At 43.8% G+C, this 24,181-nt stretch overlaps 1 protein-coding gene across 5 annotated transcripts in view; it reads left to right on the top strand.

Annotated features, from left to right (window-relative positions):
- The first annotated feature begins 7,733 nt into the window (after positions 1-7,733).
- Positions 7,734-24,181, top strand: part of GPR160 (G protein-coupled receptor 160) — a 33,132-nt gene continuing 16,684 nt past the window's right edge. For 2 of the 5 annotated variants that reach the window (XR_003792284.1, XM_029213861.1), the window contains exon 1: positions 7,734-7,837. The gene's annotated coding sequence lies outside the window, so the exon portion shown is untranslated. Of the gene's footprint in view, positions 7,838-8,609; positions 8,678-9,823; positions 9,899-13,935; positions 14,025-24,181 lie in introns of those variants that run through there. The other 3 variants (XM_029213862.1, XM_029213865.1, XM_029213863.1) reach the window with 3 other exon arrangements.

The raw sequence follows: 24,181 nt of genomic DNA, 5'->3' as shown, positions 1-24,181 counted from the left end.
TAAACACAAAAGCCACATCCACTTCATGTTATAAATTGCTTATAAACCAGTGTCCTAAACATTTTATAACAGTAAGAGCAATGCTGAGACCTTAAATTGTAAGTGTATTTTGTTATATTCAAGGTGATGTCTTTCCAAGATTATGAGCTCCATTATGCTAGACACTGAGGGTTCAAACTGAATAATACATGGATCCTACCCTCAGAGAGCCGAGTCTAGTGGAAAAGACAGTCGTTTAACTATTTAAAAATTGGTAATTTCTCATGTTTTATATATAGGAACCAGAATATTTAATTAGCTAGACAATTTGTAAAGTGTCAAACAGCTAAGCATAAACAGGAGTTTGCTGTAAAAACAGCAGCTACCATTTACTGGGTCCTTCCTTTGGGCCAGGTATGGTATAAAGCATATTTCACACATGATTTCATTTAATCCTTACAACACCCTTTGAGATATGCCTTATTATTCCCATTTTACAGATTTACCTTAAAAACCACCAAGGCATTAAAAACGTAGGCAACCCTCAGTCACCCAGGATTTGAAACCGGGGAATCTAACTTCAGAGGGAGCACCTCTACACTCTATGCTGGGGCTGAGTGGTACTGCAGGAAACATACAATAAAGAACACTTTCCAATTCATCAGTGCTTTCCACTTGACGTCCTGGTTTCAGAAGAGATGTGGGCACACTTTCATGGGAAAACAGCAGCTGTTGAAAAACCTGTTACTGATAAGGCCAGGTTCCTGTGGACCCAAGGCACTAGCCACTGAATTTGGACTTTGTACCAAAGCTTTCCTATAAAAAATATAAACAGGAAACTTTCAAGTTGTGAAACTACTGCCTGCCATGAACTTAGCCTGTCTTCTCAGCCAAACTGAAAGCTCTGCATTGTTTCCTTCATTGTACGCCGTATCTTGTCTGCTTACCTCTTGCAGATGGGTTCTGACCAAAAGGAAATTTATTACATTTTAAAAGGGAGAAATTGTTAGGGTAAATTACATGTGTGGACCCTGAACCATGAAAAGAGATTTTGTATTAATTATGCATATTTGGGAATTTGTTTTAAACTTTTTATTAAGGAAAATTTCAGTCATATACCAAAGTAGACCAAATAGTGTAACAAACCCCCAGGTACCCATCTCCTTGCTTCCAGAATGATCAGCTCATAGCCAATCTGTTTCATTTATATTGCCATCGAATTCTACCCCCTCCTCTCCCCCACCCCGGTTTTATTTTGAAGCTAACATGTTTGGGAATATTTTGAATGTTGTGTTCTGTTGGTAAAGAATATATGGAATCAATAGAATAAATAAATATGACTTGGTCAGCAAGATCCCTGGGGACACAGGAACCAGAAAGAAGAACAGGCTGTGTGGTTTGACCACAGAAAAGACAGGAGGACTGGCATGGACTATAGGTGGCATTTGCACAGGCAAGAAATAATGCCCACGTGAGGAAAGTTTGGACAAGGGAATGTGATGGTTCTGTCCTGCGTCTTGAGCATACTACCTTTGCCTTTTGTTTCCCTCTCAGCAAGTTCTCCGCCAGTATAATTACATCACTTTTTTGTGCGTATATATTGCCCTCCCCCTGCTTGCCTAAACCATAGCTGCAGGAAAGGAAACCCTAGAGCAGCACTGCCCAATCGAAATACAATGTGAGCCACATGTATTAATTTTACATTTTTTTAGTAGCCACATTGTAAAAAGAAGAAACAAATGAAATTAATTTTAATATTATATTTCATTTAACCTAGTATGTATAAAATATTATCATTCCAACACGATTATCAATATAAACAATTCTTATCCAGATATTTTACATTCTTTCTTTTGTGCTAAGTCTTTGAGATACAATGTATATTTTATAGTTCCAGCATATCTCAATTTGGACTACTAATATTTTAAGGACTTAATTCATAGTCATAAGTGACTAGTGGTTACTGAATTGGACAGGGCCCAGGGTAGGGGAGTCAGTAGCTACTTTGCAATTTTCTTGCAAATAATGCAACTAAAGATTTCTGGTAAAGTTGAAGTACAGTGTGTAATGCTGGGCTTCTCCAGGAAATATACTGAAATGAACGAGAGAAAACAACAATAAAAAGCTTAGACAACTTCATTTATATAAGCAAGGAAATAACTACAACCTCCAAAACCCAGGATATGAAGAAACGTGGCTCTTCGGGTCTTGAGCAAGATTCTTGAGCAGAAAGGATGTTAGCAGCTCCTGAGAGGTTCTCCGTTTACTACAAGTGTGGTAAAGTGTAGTGGCTTTGAATACTCAAATCCTAGTTCTGTTCTTTACAAGCTGTGGGTCTTGAACAAATTCTTTCATCTCTCTGTGCCTCAAGTTCCTCATCTATAAAATGGGGATCATAAAATTTAGGGTGGTTGTAATGATTAATTGAAGTAATACATGCAGAACACTTAGGACCAGATGCCTCGCCATGTTAACCTCTCCATAATTGCTAACTATTAAAAACAAAAATAAGTAAAGACTTGAAAAAGGTGAAGGATTAAGTCATGTGTTATTTGGAAGAAGAGAGTTCCCAAAAGAGATAGCAAGTGTAAAGGCCGTGAGGCAGAAGTCTACCTGGCATATTAAAACAGAAAAACAAACAAACCACCAAGGAAGCTCCTCATCTGGCTGTAGCAGAGAGGGGAGTATGGAAGGGGATGGTACAGAAAGGTAACGGCAATGGGGGCCGACAGTGTAGCTCTATAGGCCATTGTAAGGACTTTGTTTTTTGGGTTTTTTTAAACATCTTTATTGGAGTATAATTGCTTTACAGTGGTGTGTTAGATTCTGCTTTATAACAAAGTGAATCAGTTATAAATACATATGTCCCCATATCTCTTGCGTCTCCTTCCCTCTCACCCTCCCTATCCCACCCCTCTAGGTGGTCACAAAGCACCGAGCTGATCTCCCTGTGCTATGCGGCTGCTTCCCACTAGCTATCTACCTTATGTTTGGTAGTGTATATATGTCCATGCCTCTCTCTCACTTTGTCACAGCTCACCCTTCCCCTCCCTGTATCCTCAAGTCCATTCTCTAGTAGGTTTGCATCTTTATTCCCGTCTAGCCCCTAGGTTCTTCTGACCATTTTTTTTTCTTTCTTTTTTTTTTAGATTCCATATATATGTGTTAGCATACGGTGTTTGTTTGTCTCCTTCTGACTTACTTCACTCTGTATGACAGACTCTAGGTCCATCCACCTCACTACAGATAACTCAGTTTCGTTTCTTTTTATGGCTGAGTAATATTCCATTGTATATATGTGCCACATCTTCTTTATCCATTCATCTATTGATTCACACTTAGGTTGCTTCTGTCCTGGCTATTGTAAATAGAGCTGCAATGAACATTTTGCTACATGACTTTTTGAATTATGGTTTTCTCAGGGTATATGAAGGACCTTGACTTTGACTCTGAATGAGAGGGAAGCCACTGGAAAGTTTTGACCAGAGAGGGACAATATCTGACTTACATTCTAAAATGACTATTCCAGGGAATTCCCTGGCGGCCCTGTGGTTAGGACTCTGCGCTTTCACTGCTGTGGGTCAATCCCTGGTCGGGGAACTAAGATCCCGCAAGTCGTGCAGCGCAGCCAAAAAAAAAAAAAAAAAAAGACTATTCCAGCTGCTGCATTGCAGATGGGTTGAAGGAGGACAAGGACAAAAACGGGAACCATTCAGGAGGCTATTCCAACAATCCAGTCAAGAGATGGATGGGGGCTTGGACCTGGGGAGCAAGCTGTGAAGTGGGGAGATGTGGTCAGATTACACAAATGGGCAAAAGTGTAGGGTCAAAGATGTTCGAGGCAATGTCATTTGTAACTGAGATAAACTAGAGGTAACCTAAATGTCCATTAATAGAAGGCAGGTTAAATAAATTACGGTCCTTTTTTTTTTTAACTTAAAAACTTCTGTAGTGATTGAAAGAATGTATTATTTTTAAAATTAAAAGCCAAGGGCTTCCCTGGTGGCGCAGTGGTTAGAAGGCAACCTGCCAGTGCAGGGGACACGGGTTCGATCCCTGGTCCGGGAGGATCCCACGTGCCGTGGAGCAACTGGGCCCGTGCACCACAACTACTGAGCCTGAGCTCTGGAGCCCACGAGCCACAACTGCTGAAGCCCGGGCACCTGGAGCCTGTTCTCTGCAACAAGAGAAGCCACCAAATGAGAAGCCCAAGCACGGCAACGAAGAGTAGCTCCCACTCGCTGCAACTAGAGAAAGCCCACGCGCAGCAACAAAAGACTCAATGCGGCCAAAAATAAATAAATTTTTTTAAAAATTAAAAGCCAAAGTGAATGATAGTAATTTTTAACATTATTCAATTTCAGCATAAAGGGATATGTTGTAGTTTCAACAAAAGCATATTTTTTGGACCATTAAAACATCTTGCTTGGTAATTAAAAATACAAACCTCAAAGCATTGAAATTAGAGTTTCTTATTTAAAAAAAGAGAGTCAAACAGAAATATGCATATGTACCTGCTGAACTAGTGTACCAGTAATTCATGGCTGGTCACTACAAAGTCTATGCTTCTATTCTTTTCCTTTTAAAAATTTTTGGTAGAGTGTATATTGTCTAGGAGATGAGGAAACAAGACGCTTGGCAAGGGCTGGTTTTTACTGAAACTTTAAGATTGACTTTGCTATTACAAAGCATCTAAGTGCGGAACAGACAAAAGATTTGTCTAAGGGGTGAAACTGGTAAGTGGATATATGATTCTGAATCTACATATTGGCCAGACATCCATTTGGTGGAGGCTCTAAACTGATCATTTATTAATCACTCACCATATGCCAGGAAGCACTATGCCTTGTATTTTGATGACAATTTCTAATTTTACAATACGTAATCTAATTTCACAAAATTGCCCAAGGTCATTAGCTAAATAAATGGAAGAGCTGAAATTCATAGATTGTCTCATGCCAATCCCACCCTCTTTCTGCTATCACACTGTATTAGGTAGAGTTGGTGGATTGATTTCTGAGGCTTTTCTTGGGAAAGAATAGTGTATCCATTAGGATTGCATTCAATTGCTTGCAACAAACCTTAACCAAGAGTGCTTTAAACAAGTAAGGGGGGACTTCCCTGGTGGCACAGTGGTTAAGAATCCACCTGCCAATGCAGGGGTAAAGGGTTCGATCCCTGGTCTGGGAAGATCGCACATGCCGCGAAGCAAGTAAGCCTGAGCACCACAACTACTGAGCCTGTGCTCTAGAGCCCGCATGCCACAACTACTGAAGCCCAGACCACACAACTACTGAAGCCCATGAGCCTAGAGCCCGTGCTCCGCAACAGAGAAGCCACCACAATGAGAAGGCCGCGCACCACAACGAAGAGTAGCCCCTGCTCACCACAACTAGAGAAAGCCCGCGTGCAGCAACGAAGACACAATGCAGCCAAAAATAAATAAATTTATATTAAAAAAAAAGTAAGGGGATTATTTTTCTCATGTAATAAAAAGTCTGGAGCTCAGCAGTCTGCAGTAGGTGCTTTTCCTCCTTTTCTCTTGTGTGCTGTCCTGTGGTCATAAAATGGTTGCTCACCCTCCAAGCTCACAGCAACCTCACAGCCAGAATAAAACAGAAGGAGAAAAGCGGTGGTGTCCGCTTCAGGAAAGCAAAAACCTTCTCAGGACTCTCTAGGCAACTTCCCCCTCCACCTCAGCAGTCGAGCCATGTGACTGCCCCGCAAAGACTTCTGGGAAGGTGAGCATTTCAGCCCGGCTCATCGCCTCCTGGAACAAAATCTGAGTTCTCTTCGAAGGGAAGAAGGGGGATTGGTTATTGAGGAGACAGTAAGCAGTGTCTGCCCCATGAAAAATATCTGACAGATCAAAGATATTGGGGAGGAAACAGCTGCTTCAGAAGTACTGCTGGATCAAATGGATTCTAGGGGCTCTGGGCACCACTGTTGATGTGTTGATATTTTGCTGCAAGAGAGGAAGGGAAATGTAGTCTTTGCTCTAAGCAGGCTTGGGCTCAGCTTCAATTCTATTATTATGGGAGAAGGAGAGAATGGCTGTTAGGGAACAAGAAAGGGCTCTTCCACAGTCCCTCCACCAGCCCCTGAAACCGAGTACCCCTTGGGAAAGAGTCTGGTGTGCACAGCCGTATACTCTGTCATCTGTTCTAGGCAGGTGCGGGTCTGAGGGCAGTTGCTGACACAGGCTTTGGAATGGAGAGACGGCAGTGGGCACCTGGGGATACTTGAGGATGCTGAGAACATTTGAAGATAATTCAGCCTCCTGGATTGGCCTGGAAAGCGCCATGAAAAGTGCAGGCTAGCTCTTGAGAGTCTCCTCCCCCCAGCCCTGTCAGTAGCAAGACACCTCACATTCCTATTCCTCGTTTTCCTCTTCTTTAAAGGGGAGTAATAACCCGACCACACAGTTTGACGTGATGCATGTCCAGTTCCTGTTTTATGCTATACACTCCATAGACGGCCGCTGTTATTATTTTTTATACAGCAGGTTCTTATTAGTCATCCATTTTATACACATCAGTGTATACATGTCAGCAGCTGTTAGTTGTGATAGGAGCATGATCTGGTCCCCACACCCCCTGCTCTAACTCAGTTCACATCCTCTTCTTCTCAGCTCTACTGACTCACTTGCTATTCCTCTGTCAGAGCATGCACTCTCTGGCCAGTTCTGGCTTCTGGCTTTGCTCACAGTGGAATCTTGGCTGAAACACTTCACATCCTGGTGAATCCTGTAGTCCTTCAGGACTCAGCACACATGTCCCTTTCTCCAGAAATTCCTCTCTGACCTCCCCAGGTTGGGTCAAGCCGCTTCGCAGGCCCTCTAGCAGCCCACACTTATTTCTATCACGGTTCAGTTCTTACTGCACCTTTGGGCGGGCCGTTGCTAAGTTCCTTGCAAGACCACTCAAGCTTTCTGGGAGGTTAAGAAAGGGCCAGCCCACTCCACTTATTGAAGACTCTTTAGGAAAAGGAGGAGGAGGAAACTGTGCTGGGTTTTTCTTTTCTTGTTTCTTGTTTCTGGCCGCGCCACTGGGCATGCGGCACTTATTTACCCGACCAGGGATCGAACCTGTGGCCCTTGCAGTAGAAGCGCAGAGTCCTAACCACTGGACTTCCAGGGAATTCCCTGCGCTATATTTTAAATGTTTAAATGATTGGCAAGTCGTAGGTGCTCAACAAATATTTGTTGAATATAACAAATTAGTAATGTTGACACAAAGAAAGGCAATGCAGTATAAGTGTGCTATTTCCAAATATGCAATTTGCGGATTTTTATTTTAAATGTGAATTCATAGTGCATTACAGGTGGTTGTTTATATCAGGTTCTGTCACCCTATGTATACCCTCATCTGGAGGAAACTGCAATGGCCCCCTGCCGACCCTGCTGAGGAGATGGGAGATCCTTGGGCAGGGCTGGAGGTGGGAGTATCTGAAGGCCCGGCACGCAAAAGGGGGGGGTCTCATCTTCCACCCTACACCCTCGGGGAATCCCCTGTGCCAGCCTCGACCCAGGCCCCTCTCCCGCGCGCCTGGGTGGCGGCCTGGACGCCTCTCGCCGCCCCGCCCGCAGGCGGCGCCCTCCGGCTAGTCTCCTGCTGGGGTCGCGACGGGGCGTGCGCGCTCAAAGGATTGCATCCGCACTTCCTGGTAGCAGCGCGCGGGGCCGTTGCGGGGTTGCTGCGGGGTCCCCGGGGCCGTGCTCTCAGCCCCGGCCTGTCCCCGGTTACCTGGGGCCGGGCGCGGCAGGTGCCCGGGCGGCGACCTCGCCGCGGGTCTGGTCGGGCGCCCAGCGCCGCGGACGCGGAGCGCGAGCCGGGAGCCGGGAGCCGCCGCGCCTCGGGTGAGTTGCGGGGACTCGCGCCTGGCGTCTCGCAGCTGCTTCCCTCCTCACCCGGGGCTCCGGGGTGGGGAGGCCGACGGCACCGCGCCGCTCCCCGCTTCCCTGGCTGTGCTCTGCGCGTCGGGGAGGGAGAGGAATTTCACTCCCGGGGATTCAGGGGCTGGGATTCTTTATTACTTAAGAGATCCTGGAGTGGGTGGTGGCCCTGGACTGAAAGCCGAGGACGCCGCGCTCCGGCTGGGGGGTGATCGTAGCCTTCGCGCCACGGGTCCTCCCCGGGTTTGGACCCGGGGGTGGGGTGCAGGGATGGAACCGGTGGCCTAGGTTGGGTGTATACTCACATCCAGCTCGCAACCCCTTTCCAGGGCTATTAAACATTGTAAAACATCAGTGTGTGCAACTTTCCTTCCTGGAACACACAGGTGGGCATATAGTCACGGGCACACATGCTCGTGTATTCGTTGGGGCGGACTTTGCGTCCCCTCTCTTGGCCCTTGGACGTTGGGGACGGTGCCCCCGCGAGCGCCGGGCATTGGGATTAAGCCCTGGGGCTTTTCAGGTTGGTTGTTCTCTGAGACCGTGGCGTTCTGGGTGGTTTCTCTGTGCGCAGCCTGGATGGCTCAAAATTCTCTCTAAATAACTTGGGACCGCCCTCCGGAATTTGTTGGCTCAGTGAAACTCCTCTTCTCACCTGGGCAGGTGGTCTCAGGAGGTGGCAGCGGGGTCCCCCGCCCCCCGAATTCCGGAAGCGACCGCGAGAACCCGTCTTGCGGAGGAAGGTCCAGCTGGGAGGAAACGCACTTGCTTCGCCCCATTGCTTTGCTTGTGCAAATAACTCGGGTAAGGGCCGGGGCGGGGGGTCGTTCAAACCCCGGAGATAAATCCACCACAGACCAGAATTGCAAAGGACACTTGAGTGAGTGTTTGGATCTCAGAATTGTTCATGGCTTCAGGTCAGATCAATTTCGTTTGTGCTTTTCAGGTTACTTTTAAACTTCTTTAACTATGAAACGACTAATTAACATACACGTTTTTTCTTGACAGCCCCTAAGGCTGGAGTTTCTTTGTGGTATCTCTAGAATAGAATTGTTGGGAATTGCAGGTGAGGATCAGCCTGGCTGCTATGAGAATCATAGGGATGGAGGGAACCTGTGGTTTAAAGACTAAGAGACAGAAGGCATCAATGCTATGTGTAAACCTTGGTTGGGTCCTGATTTGATGAAAATAGTTTTTTTAAAAATTGTGCCAATAGAGGAAATTTGTACTGGCTGTTTTTTAGTATTAAGAATATTAGTTTTGTTTAGTTACTTTTGGTAACGGTATCATGATTAGGGTTGTTTTTAAACGCTTATCTGTTAGAAATACATTCTAAACTTGAAATATAGGTTGAGGATTTGCTTCAAAATAAGCCAGTTTTGGGGAGGGCTGCTAGTGGAGAAGTGAGGGGGAACAAGGCGAAGGGAGATTGGCCATGAATTGTTAATAGTTGAAGATGGATGAACGGTATGGGGGTACGGACTGCCTTGTACTCTTGACTCTGCTTTTGTATGTTTGGCATTTTCCTTTCAACGTAACCCCACTTGTGGAGGTTTTTTGCAGAAGGTAGATTTGGAAGGTAACGCTAGTGGTTCTAGATTCAAAGCCTTCCACAGATCCTCACTCTTTGTTAGCTGGGTATAAATAAAGGCTGCCTCTCCAGACTCATAACAAGTCTTTTTCTCCCTCCGAGGGGTGCCGCTTTATTTTGTTGCGAAGGCACAGAGCATTTGCTGAGTGTGACAAAGCTGAGAGGATCAAGTTGATGCAGGTGGATGCTGGGTCAGCTTTTTTTTTATACAAAGGGTATTAGCAAGCATAGGGGTTGAGTTGTCTCCAAATGGACAGGTTGTATAAAATGTGTTAGCAATTTTTCTGAACTGCCCAAATCCTTTCTAAGTTACGCTCATCAAAAAACAGAGCTCAGAGTAGTGAACACTCCCGTACGCACTTAGGTTTTGTGTACACTTTTGGAAGCATTGTATACATCAGTACAAAGTCAACATTATGAAAATGAATCACAAGGTGAGTGGAGCTCTACTTATTACCCGAGAGAGATCTTATCTGTGTGTGTGTGGCCTGTTTCCTGTCCTTACCTTGTTTGCTTCAGGTATCATGCAGTGTAAATATTTAGCAAAGAACTGGCTCCTGAAATTTCTGTGTATTCTTTTCCAAGAACCTTGCTTTCAAGAGGAGGGACATGGGAAGTTATATCTATATATTCATCCAACTTGCTTATTTTTGCCCCCTCTGGATTTACCGTATAATTCCTACTCATTCTATCATGCCTGATGAATAATTTGGAAACGTGATGATCTTATGAGGGGGCTATTAAAGTTCAGTAGAGGGAGGAAAGGGAGGCATATAGTCTCGCAAGATAAACCCACATTTCTTAGTAGATATCGTAGAACTGATTTTAATGCCTCCTTGCTTTTAAGAGAAAACAACGCAAGTAAATGATATCAGTGATAGCTGAAAGTTGAAGTGTTAGATGAATCCCCTCAGCCTGGACCTTGCCCGTGTAGATTCACTAGAATAAAAGAGGTTGTAAAGATGCTTTAAGTCAGATTCAGTTGAGGAAATGCCAGAGCATGTCCCAGTTTCCTCGTAGTGCATGGGAAAATGAGAGAACCAACCAAAATCGCCTTACTGTTGGGAAATATCCTAGTGAATTCATGATGGTACTTAAGTGAAATTGTTTGGCTTGTGACAGTTTTCTTTGTGTGAATCAAAGAAATAGGCAACTGTTAAGTGACTTTATTTTCGACCTCAGTTCTCTGAGACAAGAACATGGAGACAGAAAAGAAACTTGCCAGGTTCTTAAGTGAACAGGCAGTGACCTCATGTATGCTCTCCTCTGTGAGAGGACGGTAGATTTGGGCGGACTCTGGAGAGTTTATTGTTAATCGCCATTTTAAGGAATTACCACAAATGTGACACCATCTTCTCCCGCATCATGTTATGGAAGGGTATAAACACATTAGAAAAGCAAACTACATACTGCTTTGTTGGCCTAGAAACGAGAGGAAAGGGTGTTGGCAATCCACTCAATAATCCTCTTCTAATTTGTAAGCACTCAGCTCTCATCTACATCACTTCATCCCATCCTGTGAAGTTCAGCAGCGGTGCTGGAGGATTATTTTAGTTTTTAGCAGATGAGAAATTTGAAAATCTAGAGAAGCGAAGGCTTGCCAGGTGGTTTCTTTGGAGATATGGGGGAAGGAAATTTAACATTCATTAAGAGTTCAAGTCATCTTCACACACATGTTTTTAATTCTCACAAAGCTCTCTAAATTGGGTATTTTCAACCCATTTTGTGGATGAAATTGTAGCTAAGAGAGGTTCGTAGTTCACTTGAGGTCTGGCAGCTGGTAAAAATAGAGCCAGGATTCAAATTCAGATCTGTTGGACCTTAGAGTTTACGTTATTTCCAGCCTCTGTGCTGGTCCAAACTCTAGCAGACAGCAGAGCTACCATACCCAAGAGTTCTTTTTTTTTTTTTCTGGTACGCGGGCCTCTCACTGTTGTGGCCTCTCCCGTTGCGGTGCACAGGCTCCGGACGCGCAGGCTCAGCGGCCATGGCTCACGGGCCCAGCCACTCCGCGGCATGTGGGATCCTCCCGGACCGGGGCACGAACCCGTGTCCCCTGCATCAGCAGGCGGACTCTCAACCACTGCGCCACCAGGGAAGCCCAAGGCAAGCTATCTTTTTTGCCACACTCAACTGCCCTGGTTACAAACTGGGGCCGTGTGCCACATCCAGCCGACAAGGATGTTTTATCAGGCCAGCACAGAGTTTGGGAAAATCAAAAACAAAGCTGAGCCAATGTTGACAATTGGGAGGTTTCAAATATTCTGCCCCCAAGAATTCCTGAAGGCGGTACTGGAGCAGCCTTCTCTCTAGAGAAGGGTAGTGTACTCCATTTCCCCCTGGTCTCCACCACTCCCTATCGTGGTCCCCGTCCTTGAGCCCAGGGACCATCCCACTTGCACTGTTGTTTCTTACAGTAAGAGTTCTTCCTACGTGTGCATCTCCCCAATATGGAATAACCCAAGAGAGCTTGAGGGCTCTTGTCCCAAGAAAAAGGGAAAGAGCATATTCCTTTGAGAGAATGAACACTCTTGTGTTTACTCTGCAGTGATTCTGTGACAGAAAATACAAGGTATGTCATCATTTTTCTCACACCCTGTCTGTGTTACTCATTTACATAGAACTTTAGAGCTTACTACCCCTGCAATACAATAAGAATGGAGTACACGTGTGGGCACGCTGCAGCAGAGAAAAGGAGGGCCTCCCAAACCCCAAACTACTGACTCTTTATGAGCAGGAAGATGGGTCTTGTGCACCTGGGGGGGTTCCCCGGGGTGTCCTGTAGGGGTGGGCCACCAAGAAGCCCTCTGTCTTTAAGCAGCCTGACTTTGGGATCCAGAGGGATCCTGAGATTGTGCCCTGGCTCCCTGCTCTGAGGGCCCCAGAAAGTAATCCCCTCCCCCTCCTCTGCCCACCCCTCTCCAGCTGGTGACAGATCTGTCCTGCACACCACTGAGGCATGGCCCCGTCGGAAAGCTCCACAGGCAGGAGGCACTGAGGCGCCCTAGTCCAGCCCTTGAGAGGTTTCTGGGGTGCAAGTCCAAGAGTGGCCTGATTCCTCATCTTGAAACTTTCGCTCAAGGGTCGTGGGACAGATGTTCCTGCCTCTGTCTATATGTGGAGTTTCGTTGCAGGAGAGGCTGCTGTTTAGATCTTTGTTTCCTCTCCCTGAGTTCCGAGTACTCGTGGCTGCTGTGTGGAGGTGTGGGCATGGTGAGGCAGAAGTGCTGAGAAGGAAGTACAGATGGAACCTTGCTGTGCGGTTTTGAGGAAACGTCAGGTGTTGTTTTGTGACCTTTGTCACTAGAGCTGTGAGTCTAGGTGTGTGCGTACCCCAGTGTGAGAAGAAACGTGGGACGGGGGGCGCTGCAGGCGGGCTGCCTTGTGTGGTTGGCAGAAGGACATTAGAAGCCGAGGGCTTTCCTAAGTGCCAGGCCGGCGGGTTGATCGGAACCTTTCTGGGGAGCTCTGGGCGTGTTCTCAGGTAGGTGATTACTACTCCCTGGTCAAACACACGGCCTGCAAGGAGACTAGGTTGATGACCGGCCTCAGCAAACACAGGTGAAGCGTGGCGCCCCCGAGTGTGGACTCTCGCCAGGTGGCTGATGTCTCCCTGGTTCTCCCACCACCTCGCTGTGTGACCTTGACCTATTTTTCTAACCACTCTGCCCTTCGGTTTTCTCCTGTGTAAAATGGAAGTACTGAGCACACCTACCTCACAGGGCTGCGAGGATGAAGCGGCGCGTGGAGGGCCCGGCGTGGAGTAGGGGTTCCCTGAGCGCTGGTTGTCGCTGGAGCCCCGCCTTCCTTCGCTTTGGCCTTTATTCGGGGGATTTCCCCCCGAGAATTTTAGAAGGCAGGCTGCAGGGTAGACACGCTTTCCAGCTCTGACCTCCCTGTTTTCAGAGGCCGCCTGGCCTGCCTCGTGGCCTGAGGAAATGTCCTCCGTGACAGATGTCAGCAGGGGGTTTGGCGGAGCAGCTTTCGAACTGATGACGAGAACGGGGCCGGGAACTGGGGCTGTGGCCCTGTGGTCTGGGGATTAAAATGCGCTGTGCCTCTGGAAAGGAGATGGGTCCCCCCCGCCGGCCCCTGGTGGGGGAGGAGCGGACTGCGTAGATGGGGCAGATGCCTCTGCCTCGGCGGCTGCGGCGGGGCTCATGCCACCTGAGTCCTCTGTCAGCTGGGGACGTGCCCTCCTCACGGGAATGCTGGGAGCAGCTAACAAATACGAAGTCCTGACCCAGGCCCCGTGAAGTACTGTGTCCGACCTGCCCTTTGGTGGCGAAGTCAAAGACCAGGTACCCCAGGGGGGTTACTTTTAACTTGGAGAAATAATAGAGGTGCTGTTAACCTGTATTGGCAAAACATTTTGTCGTTTTCAAAGGGCTATCCAATTTGATCTTTGACCAGTGGTGCGGGCTTATTTATTTGCATTTGCTTCTCTTGCCTATTGCTCTCTGTCAGGAGAGGTACACAAGGGAACTGAGGTTCAGGCCAGAGGGGAGCCCAGAAGTAGGAACAGAGGAGTGGGCTGTGCGTTCTACTTTATCAGAGAAGGTAACCCGTGTTCGTATTCCTTATGCCCTTAAGGAGTCATAGGGAGTGATGATGTCTGGGGAGGGGAAGGGGGAGATTGAGAGCTGAGGTGTTCTCGGGAAGCTGAAAGCATCCCTTGTGTCCAGGGAGGCTGAACGGAGGGGTAGCCCGTCCCCCGCAGAGTCCCCTGCCAGCAGCCGAGGCAGAGGTCGCCCGGTTGACAGCTCCTGCCCAGACCCATTCACGGAGGTACCAGTGGGGCTCAGGGGGAGGCGGGGCTCTGGGCTCCCTCCTCCTCCTGCCCAGGTCCGGACCTTCATGGAACTGTTGCCTTTCTCCTCCTTTTTTTCTCCTCCGCCGCTCCCAGCCAGGTGTTCCAGTGAGATGCTGCACAGCCTCCACGGCCCTCCCCACCCCAGCTAACAGCCCACAGAGCTGCTCCCTTCTGACCGTTCTGCAGGGGTTTCCCTCCACAGCCCCTGCCATTTCCCATTGGTATCCTTGCCCCTGCTGCCTGCTGATTCTGTGTGTCCTGCAGACCAGCAGCAACGGGAGCTTGTTAGAAGTGCAGAATCTCAGGCCCACCCCAGACACAATGAATCAGAATCCAGCTTTTACCAAGATCCACATTCAAGCTTGAGAAGTATTGGTCTACAAGGCCATGACCTTACCAATCACAGGTGGCCTGGCATTAATTACCTCTGATCTGTGTATATTCGTACATTTTTCAGGTTTACCCAATATGGGAATAATGCTGTATGTACCACTGGTTTTCAGCCTCCCATCCCCTACCGTTAGACTGTCTGAGGATAACAGCTCACGCCTCTCGGTTACGCTGATTCTCAGGGATCAGCAGAACCTCTGGAAGGCATGAGGAATTCCATTACAGTATCTCCCCCCCCCGTGAGAAACCCTGGTATATACAGCTTTTATCTCAGTTCTGTCATCTTACATTGTATTGTCAGCATTTTCTCGTACTTTAATCTTTCTGAAGAGCTTGTCTTTCATGGCTACAGATAGTAGTCCATCTTATGACTGTCATAAATCATTTGACTACTTCCTTATTGTGAGGCATTTAAATTGCTCTGATCCTTTTGGGGTGGGAGAGTGTTCTGTAGGCTATTATAAGTATGCTGAAGTGAGCTGCTCAGGCCGTAATTACTTCCTTCAGCTCTGATTATTCCCTTATGGTGAATTCCTGGAGTGGAGATACTGAATCAGGAGGCATGAACATTCTAAACACTCTTTAAAATGCAGGAGGAGTATAGGAAGTACCCTGACAGATACCCTCCCGGGCACTGGGTAGTGTGGTCTGTAGACAGATTCTCTGGGGAGCAGCAATCACTCCTTGCTCATCATCACACACGTCAAGGCCCAGCTTAGAGCAGATTCTGAGGTGTGACTCCCAAGGGGGTTGGCGAGTGGGAGGGAAGTTACCTGAAGGGTGGGGGTGGGTAGCTGCCTGTGATGGTGGCATTTCTTCCTCCTGGCCTGAGTCCTGAGCCCACTCACCAGGCAACAGCTTCCTTCAGGGTGTGTCTGCACATTTTAGCTTGCCTTCCAGTGGCAGGCGCAGGCAGGAAGGGGAGTTCGTGGAGGCCTGAAATGACAGCCTCACTTACTAGTTCTGAATCTGCAGTTCCCGACTGGCACCAAACTTGTTTTTGCTTCATAAGTCTGTGACTGTTAGGTTTGTAACACTTTTTCCTCCCGGGAGCAGACCAGGAAACTCATGTTAAGTAAACTGTATTCTGAAAGGTACACTCAGATTCTGTCATGAAGAAGAAGTGATATATCAACATTGTATTTGTGATTGAGTCATGGTTTGAACTTGGTTGCCAGGAATATATTTTTGGCCCTCTATAAATATGTTTGGAGTAAATGAGCAAATGAATATGCACAGAATGAATGAGTTTGATTATGTTAAATAACATACATATATTAGATATATTTGTGTGTATCACATGACATAATTAAAACATTTTAAACTGAATATTAAATCATTAGCCATTCATTTATATTAACTATTTGACATGTTATGACTTCCAAATAGACACACACACACACTATACTTTCTGGAAATAAGTGTGATTGATTCAGAGGTTGTCTACAGCAAACAACAGACTCTTTTATGAATGGAATACAATATACAATAGGAAAACAAAAGTGGCTTCTTTTGTCAGCATGTTTTTGAGATTCATGCATGTTGTGTATTTCAGTAGTTTGTTCTTTTTTATTAATAGCTAATATTCCACTCTTTGATTATACAACCATTCATTTGTCCATTCTGCCTGGAAGACCATTTGGGTTGTTTTCAGTTTGGGGCTTTTATGAAGGAAACTGCTGTGAACATTCTTTTACAAGTCCTTTTTTAAAAACACAGTTTTCTTGAGGTGCAATTTACATGCCATAAAATCCACCCATGGTAAGTGTACGATTCTATGATTTTTATAGATTTGTACAGCCATCACCACAATCTAATTTTTGAACATTTCTATCACCCCCAAAGTTCCCTCATGCCAGCTTAAGTCCCCACTCCTAAGCCCAGGCAGCCACTGACCTACTTCCTGTCTCTTGCCTTTTCTGGATATTTCCTATAAATGGAATCCTAGAATATGTAGGATTTTTGTGTCTAGCTTCTTGCACTTAGCATAATATTTTTGAAGTTCATCCATTTGCAGCATGTATCAGTAGCTTGTTCCTTTGTATTGTTGAATAGTTCAGTTTTACAGATGTAACCACATTTCATTTATTTCTTCGCTAGTTGATGGACATTTGAATTGTTTCTGGTTTTTGGCTGTTATAAATAATGTTTCTGTGCACATTCATGTACAGGTGTGTGGGGGCCTATACTTTTATTTCTCTTGGGTAGATTCTTAGGAGTGTAATTACCAGATTATATAGTAAGTTTATCTTTTTAAGAAACTGGTAAACTGTTTTCCAAAAGTGGCTGTAGAGTCCCACCAACAATGTATGATGGTTTTGATTTCTCCACATTCTTGCCAACACTCAATATTGTTAGTTTTTTTAATTATAGCCATCCTGATGGCTGTATGAGTGTATCTTATTACAGTTTATGTGTTTTTTTGTTTGTTTTTTGCCACGCCACTTTCGGGATTAGTTCCCTGACCGGGGATTGAACCCCTGCCCCCTGCAGTGGAAGTTCGGAGTCCTAACCACTGGACCACCAGGGAATTCCCTTATAACAGTTTAAATTTACATTTCCCTAATGACTAATGATGATTAGCACCTTTCCACGTGCTTATTATTATTAGTCATTTGTATATCTGCTTTGCTGAAATATCTAGTTAAATCTTTTGCCCTTTTTTTTTTTTTTTGGTACGTGGGCCTCTCACTGTTGTGGCCTCTCCCATTGCAGAGCACAGGCTCTGGACGCGCAGGCTCAGCGGCCATGGCTCACGGGCCTAGCCGCTTCGCGGCATGTGGGATCTTCCCGGACCGGGGCACGAACCTGTGTCCCTTGCATCGGAAGGCAGACTCTCAACCACTGCGCCACCAGGGAAGCCCTGCCCATTTTTTAAATTGGGTTGTCACCATCGTCATATGGAGTTTCAAAAAATTTTTAATATTCTATAAAATATTCAAATAAAAATAATTGAAGTAAAATATTCAAATATTTTTTTAAATTCTAGAGGCAAGGGCTTTATCAGATATATGACATGCAAATATTTTCTATGAATCTTTGACTTATATTTTTATTTTCTTAATGGCACCTTTTAAAGAAAAAAGTTTTAAATTTTGATGAAGTCTAAGATATCAATTTCTTTTCTTTTATGGTTTGCACTTCTAATTACATATCTAAGAAATATTTCCTGTGTACAAGCCTTTTTTTTAAATAGACGTTATCTTTTAGAGCAATTTTAGATCGCAACAAAATTGAGCAGAAGGTACAATTGCCCGAAGAGATTTCTCATATATTTCCTGTGTCCACATATGCATAGCCTCCCCTATTATCAGCATCCCCAATCAGTGACACATTTGTTATAGTCGTTGACCTTACATTGACACATCATAATCACCCAAAGTCCAAAGTTTACATTACAGTTCTCTCTTGGTGGTGTATATTCTGTGGGATTGGACAAATGTATAGTGACATGTATTCACCATTACAGTAGCATACAGAGTAATACTAAAAATCCTCTGTGCTCTGCCTGTTCATCCCTTCCTCCCCTCTAACCCTTGGCAACTACTCATCTTTTTACTGTTTCCATAGTTTTGCCTTTTCCAGAGTGTCATATAGTTGGATCATACAGTATATAGCTTTTTCAGATTGGCTTCTTTCACCTAGTAAATGCATTTTTTAAGGTTCCTCCATGTCTTTTCATGGCTTAATAGCTTTTTTTTTTTTCTTTAATGCTAAGTAATCACAGTTTATCCAGTCACTTTCTGAAGGACATCTTGGTTGCTTCCAACTTTTGGCAATTATCAATAAAGCTGTTATAAAGACTTGTGTATAGGTTTTTGTGTGGTTATAAGTTTTAAACTCCTATGGGTAAATACCAAGGAGGGCAATTGCTGGATCGTATGATAAGAATATGTTTAATTTTGTAAGAAACCGCCAATCTAAATTGTCTTCCCAAGTGGCTGTACCATTTTGTATTTCCACTAGCAGTGAGAGTTCCTGTTGTTCCACAAGCTCACTAGCATTTGGTGTTATCATACAGGTCTTTTTGCGGACATGTATTTTAATTTCTCCTGCATAAATACCTAGGAGTGGAAGTACTGGATCATAGGATAGATGTATGTTTAAATGCCAGACTTTTCCAAGGGGTTGTACCATTTTATACTCCTACGTCTTTCCCAATACTTAGTATTGGTCTTTTTACTTGTAGCCATCCTGATGGATGTGAAACTGTATGGCTATGTGCTTTTAATTAGCTTTTTCCTGATGACTAATGATGTTGAGCACCTTTTCACATGCTGTTGACCATATGTTCATTTTCCTTTTGAACTGTCTTTTCAAGTATATTGCCCATTTTTGTTTTGAGTTGTCTTTTTTTTTTTTTTTTTTTTTTGCTGTACACGGGCCTCTCACTGTTGTGGCCTCTCCCGTTGCGGAGCACAGTCTCCGGACGCGCAGGCTCAGCGGCCATGGCTCACGGGCCCAGCCGCTCCGCGGCATGTGGGATTTTCCCGGACTGAGGCACGAACCCGTGTCCCCTGCATCGGCAGGCAGACTCTCAACCACTGCGCCACCAGGGAAGCCCTGAGTTGTTTGTCTTATTACTGTTGATCTGTAGGCATTATAGATAGATAGGTAGGAAGGTAGTTAAGTAGGTAGATAGATAGATAGATAGATAATCTGGTAGTCTGAGCACAAATCATTTGTTAGATATATGTGTAGTGAATATTTTCCCCCAGTATATCTCTTGCTTTTTCATTTTCTTATAAGCAAAAGATTTTAATTTTAATGAGTCTACTTTATAATTTTTTCTTTTATGGTTGGTGCTTTTGTGTTTTGCTTAATAATTCTCTACCTACCCCCAGGGCTGCAAGATTTTCTTCTTTGTTATCCTTCTAAATGCTTTAGTCTTAGCTTTTACATTTAGGCCTGTGATCAATCCTGAATTGTGAGTATGGTGTGAGATGGGATTGAGCTCCTTCTTTTTCATACAGTTATCCATTTAGTGCAGCATCATTTATTGAAAAGACTTTCCTTTCCTCCATTGAATTGCCTTGGTACTTTCTTGTAAATCAAGTGGACTATTGGAACTCTCTACTCTGTTCTATCTGTTTGTCTGTTCTTAAGCTAGCACCACACCATCTTCAGTTCGGTAGTTTATCAGTCTTGAAATCAGGTAGTGTAAGCCCTTCAACTTTGTTCTTTTTCAAAAATTTGCAACTATTCTGGCCCTTTGCATTTTCTTTCTTTTTTTTAAATTAACTTTTATTGGAGTATAGTTGCTTTACAATGTTGTGTTAGTTTCTCCTGTACAGCAAAGTGAATCTTTTGCATTTTTCATGTACACTTTAGAATCAACTTGTCAGTTTCTACCAAAAAGCCTGGTTGGATTTTGATCAGGACAAAATTGAATCTACCAATCTAGAGAGCATTGTCATCTTAACAATATTAATCTTCCATAGACATGGTATATCTTGCCATTTATTTAGGTCTTTAGTTTCAGCAGTGTTGTTGTTGTCTTCTCAGCAGTGTTTTATAGCTTTTAGCATTGATGATTTGTACATTTTTTTTTTTTTTTTTTTTGCGGTACGCTGGCCTCTCACTGTTGTGGCCTCTCGCGTTGCAGAGCACAGGCTCCGGACGCGCAGGCCCAGCGGCCGTGGCTCACGGGCCCAGCCGCTCTGCGGCATGTGGGATCCTCCTGGACCGGGGCACGAACCCGTGTCCCCTGCATCGGCAGGCGGACTCTCAACCACTGCACCACCAGGGAAGCCCGATTTGTACATTTTTTTAAAAAAAAATTAGTTACTTACTTATTTTGGCTGCTCCAGGTCTTAGTTGTGGCGTGCAGACTCTTAGTTGCAGCATGCGGACTCTTAGTTGCGGCATGCAGCCTTCTTAGTTGCAGCATGAATGTGGGATCTAGTTCCCTGACCAGAGATTGAACCCCGGCCCCCTGCATTGGAAGTGTGGAGTCTTACCCACTGGACCACCAGCGAAGTCCCTGATGATCTGTACACATTTTAAAAGATTTATTCCTATGTATTTTACATTTTAAAGTCTACTGTAAATGGCAATTTTTACATTTTCAAATTTTGTTTTATATATATGCTATATATATATATATATACACATACATATATGTGTGTGTGTGTGTGTGTGTATATACAATTTTAAAAATTGATCTGCAACCTTAGTAAAGTAACTTAGTGACCCCAGTAAGTTTTGGGTAGATGCCTTAGCATTTTCTGTATGTATAAACATCACCTGCAAGGAGTTTTACTTTATTCTTTCTAACCTCTATGCCTTTTTTTCCCCCTTGCCTTGTTCCTTTAAGGGAAAAGTGGTCAGTTTTTCACAGTTAAGTATGATGATAGCTGTAGATTTTTTTATAGATGTCCTTTATCAGGTTGAGGAAATTTCCCTCGATTCCTACTTTGCTGAGAGGTTTTTATCATGAAGGGATGTTGAATTTTGTCAAAAACTTTTTTCTGCATTTCTCAAGATGATCATATCGTATGTTTTCCTTTATTCTGTTCATGTGAATGTGTCTCTTTTTCATCTTTTGGCACTTTTTCATTATGTCAAATTAGGGAAGAGACCACTGTTACTACTTCTGACACTTGAACATCTTGGCATTATTCATTGAATGTAGGTTCAGGAGCATGATTTAGACAGTTTGAATCTGATCATCTCCATAAAATACTTTATAAACTAAAAAGCACCATATATATTTAGGTAGAATTATTTGACTTAAGGGGCCTACCTGTCCCCCAAAGCTTCTCTTAATCTCTGAAACTTCTGCTGTTCGTCTCATGCCTAAAAAAATAAGTATGAAAATAACAGAACTGTACACAATGAGATTTTGACCTTAAAAGGTCTTACTTCCTACTTTCTGAGCTTGGGAGACCTAACTTATGGATATGACAAAGTCCTTCCATTTAAGTGTCCAGTAATATTTCTCAAAAAAGAAATTCTCAAAAAAATCTGTATACTTGTTGCCTATGTCCCAATTCTTCATTGACCTGAAAATCCTGGGGGACTAAGAAGTCTATGGTCCTTGGTCTAAACACTGGAGAAATCAATGACTTAAAAGGAATTTCAGATGATTTGGGGTGGAGCTATCACCCTCCCAGACTTCAGACTATACCACAAAGTTACAGTAATCAAAACAGCATGGTACTGGCACAAAAACAGACACATAGATTAGTGGAATAGAATAGAAAGCCCAGAAATAAACCCACACACCTATGGTCAATTAATCTATGAGAAAGTAGGCAAGAATATACAATGGAGAAAAGACAGTCTCTTCAATAAGTGGTGCTGGGAAAACTGGACAGCTACATGTAAAACAATGAGATTAGAATATTTCCTCTCACCATATACAAAAGTAAACTTAAAATGGATTAAAGACCTAAATGTAAGACCTGAAACCGTAAAACTCCTAGAAGAGAACATTGGCAGAACATTCTTTGATATAAACTGTAGAAATACTTTTTTTGGATCTGTCTCCTAAGGCAAAGGAATAAAAGCAGAAATAAACAAATGGGGCCTCATTAAACCTAAAAACTTTTGCACAGCAAAGGAAACCATCCACAAAACAAAAAGACAACTTACTGAATGGGAGAAAGTATTTGCAAATGATATGGCTGACAAGGGGTTACTATCCAAAATAAAGAGCTCATACAACTCAATATCCAAAAACAATCAATCAAACCCAATCAAAAATGGGCAGAACACTTGAATAGAAATTTTTCCAAAGAAGACATACAGATGGCTCAACATCACTAATTTTTACAGAAATGCAAATCAAAACCACAATGAGATATCACCTCACACCTGGCAGAATGGCTATCGTCAAAAAGAACACAAATAACAAATGTTGGCAAGGGTGTAGAGAAAAGGGAACCCTTGTACACTTTTGGTGGGAATGTAAATTGGTGCCACCACTATGGAGAAAAGTATGGAGGTTCCTCAAAAAACTAAAAGTAGAACTACCATATGATCCAGCAGTTCCACTCCTGGGTTTATATCTGAAAAAAAACAGAAACATGAATTCAAAAAGATACATGCAACCCAGTGTTCGTAGCAGCACTATTTACAATAGCCAAGATATGGAAGCAACCCAAGTATCCATCAGCAGATGAATGGATAAAGAAGATGTGGCACATATATACAATGGAATATTACTCAGCCATAAAAAAGAATGAAATTCTGCCATTTGTAGCAATGTGGATGGACCTAGTGAAATAAGGTGCTTAGTGAAATAAGTCAGAGAAAGACAAATACTATATGATATGATGTATATGTGGAATCTAAAAAATAAAACAAACAAATGTATACACCAAAACAGAAACATATTCACAGATTAAAAAAACAAACTAGTGGTTACCAGTAGGGAGAGGGAAGGAGGGAGGTGCAAGATAGGGGTATGGGATTAAGAGACACAAACTACTATGTATAAAATAGATAAGCAACAAGGATATATTGATAGCACTGGGAATTATAGCCATTGTCTTGTAATAACTTTTAATGGAGAATAATCTAAAAATACTGAATCACTGTGCCATACACCTGAAACCAATATAATATTGTAAATCAACTATACTTTAATAAAAATAATGAAATTAATCAATATAAGGAGATGTGTATGTTATATTTTCTGAATCCTGAGAGAATGGAAGAAACAGGTGGGTGTTTATGGTAGTAGTGTAAGCTGGCATAGGTCTGGGATGCTGTTGTTGATGACTTATAGGACAGCTTGACCCTGGTTGATTGGGGAGGCTATCCCAGGTTGTGTGAAGTTGAAAAAAGGATCTCCCTTAGGTGATTGGCCTGGTTCACTTTCTCAGCAATGACCGACAGACCCATAGTTTTAGAAACTATGGACAACTGAACTTGAGCAGTGTCGTCATCTCTCTGATTGTTGAGTCATCCCAGGAGCCATGTTCAGTAGCTTGGGACTGCCAGTGAGGTCTCATTGAGCAGGGGTTTCTGATTGGTACTTTCCAGATCACTGTATGCTTAAGCCCCTTCCTTTGCTTGAGAGCAGGACTAAAGTTGATGATAATCATTGAGAACTAGGAAGCAGTCTCTAGTTCAAAAGTCCTTTGAGGACTAAACCTCTATAAACATGTTTACTAAGCAGTTGTCCATATGTACTTGGACATTTCTGGTGGTGGTGCAAACACTAGCTCCCAAACTAACATGTCCTCCTTTTGAAGAATTCCCGATCTGGTAACCCTTTAACTATTACTCTTGTGAATCCCTTTCCCCCATGTGTTGACTTCTTTAGGTATATTCCTATTTATTGCTATCTTTCTTAAAATTTGGTGGCAAAAGCAATTAATACAAGGTATGGAACTCCTTTCTCCTTAATTCTGAACACTGTACTTGTATTAATCTGTGTGTTCACACCACAGTGATGAAGAGATGAATATATATGTGCGGAATTTGCAATAAATAAGACACAGTCACACTGTGAGGGAGGGATATGTGAAAATATACATCACCAGAATATTAATTTATAAGCAAA

This window comes from Monodon monoceros, unplaced genomic scaffold (genome assembly GCF_005190385.1).
Source record: "Monodon monoceros isolate NGI ecotype Baffin Bay Population unplaced genomic scaffold, NGI_Narwhal_1 Super_Scaffold_11, whole genome shotgun sequence".
In the NCBI taxonomy this organism is placed as follows: domain Eukaryota; kingdom Metazoa; phylum Chordata; class Mammalia; order Artiodactyla; family Monodontidae; genus Monodon; species Monodon monoceros.
Note: the sequence above shows the minus strand (reverse complement) of the source record. Positions and strands in the feature narration are given on the sequence as shown.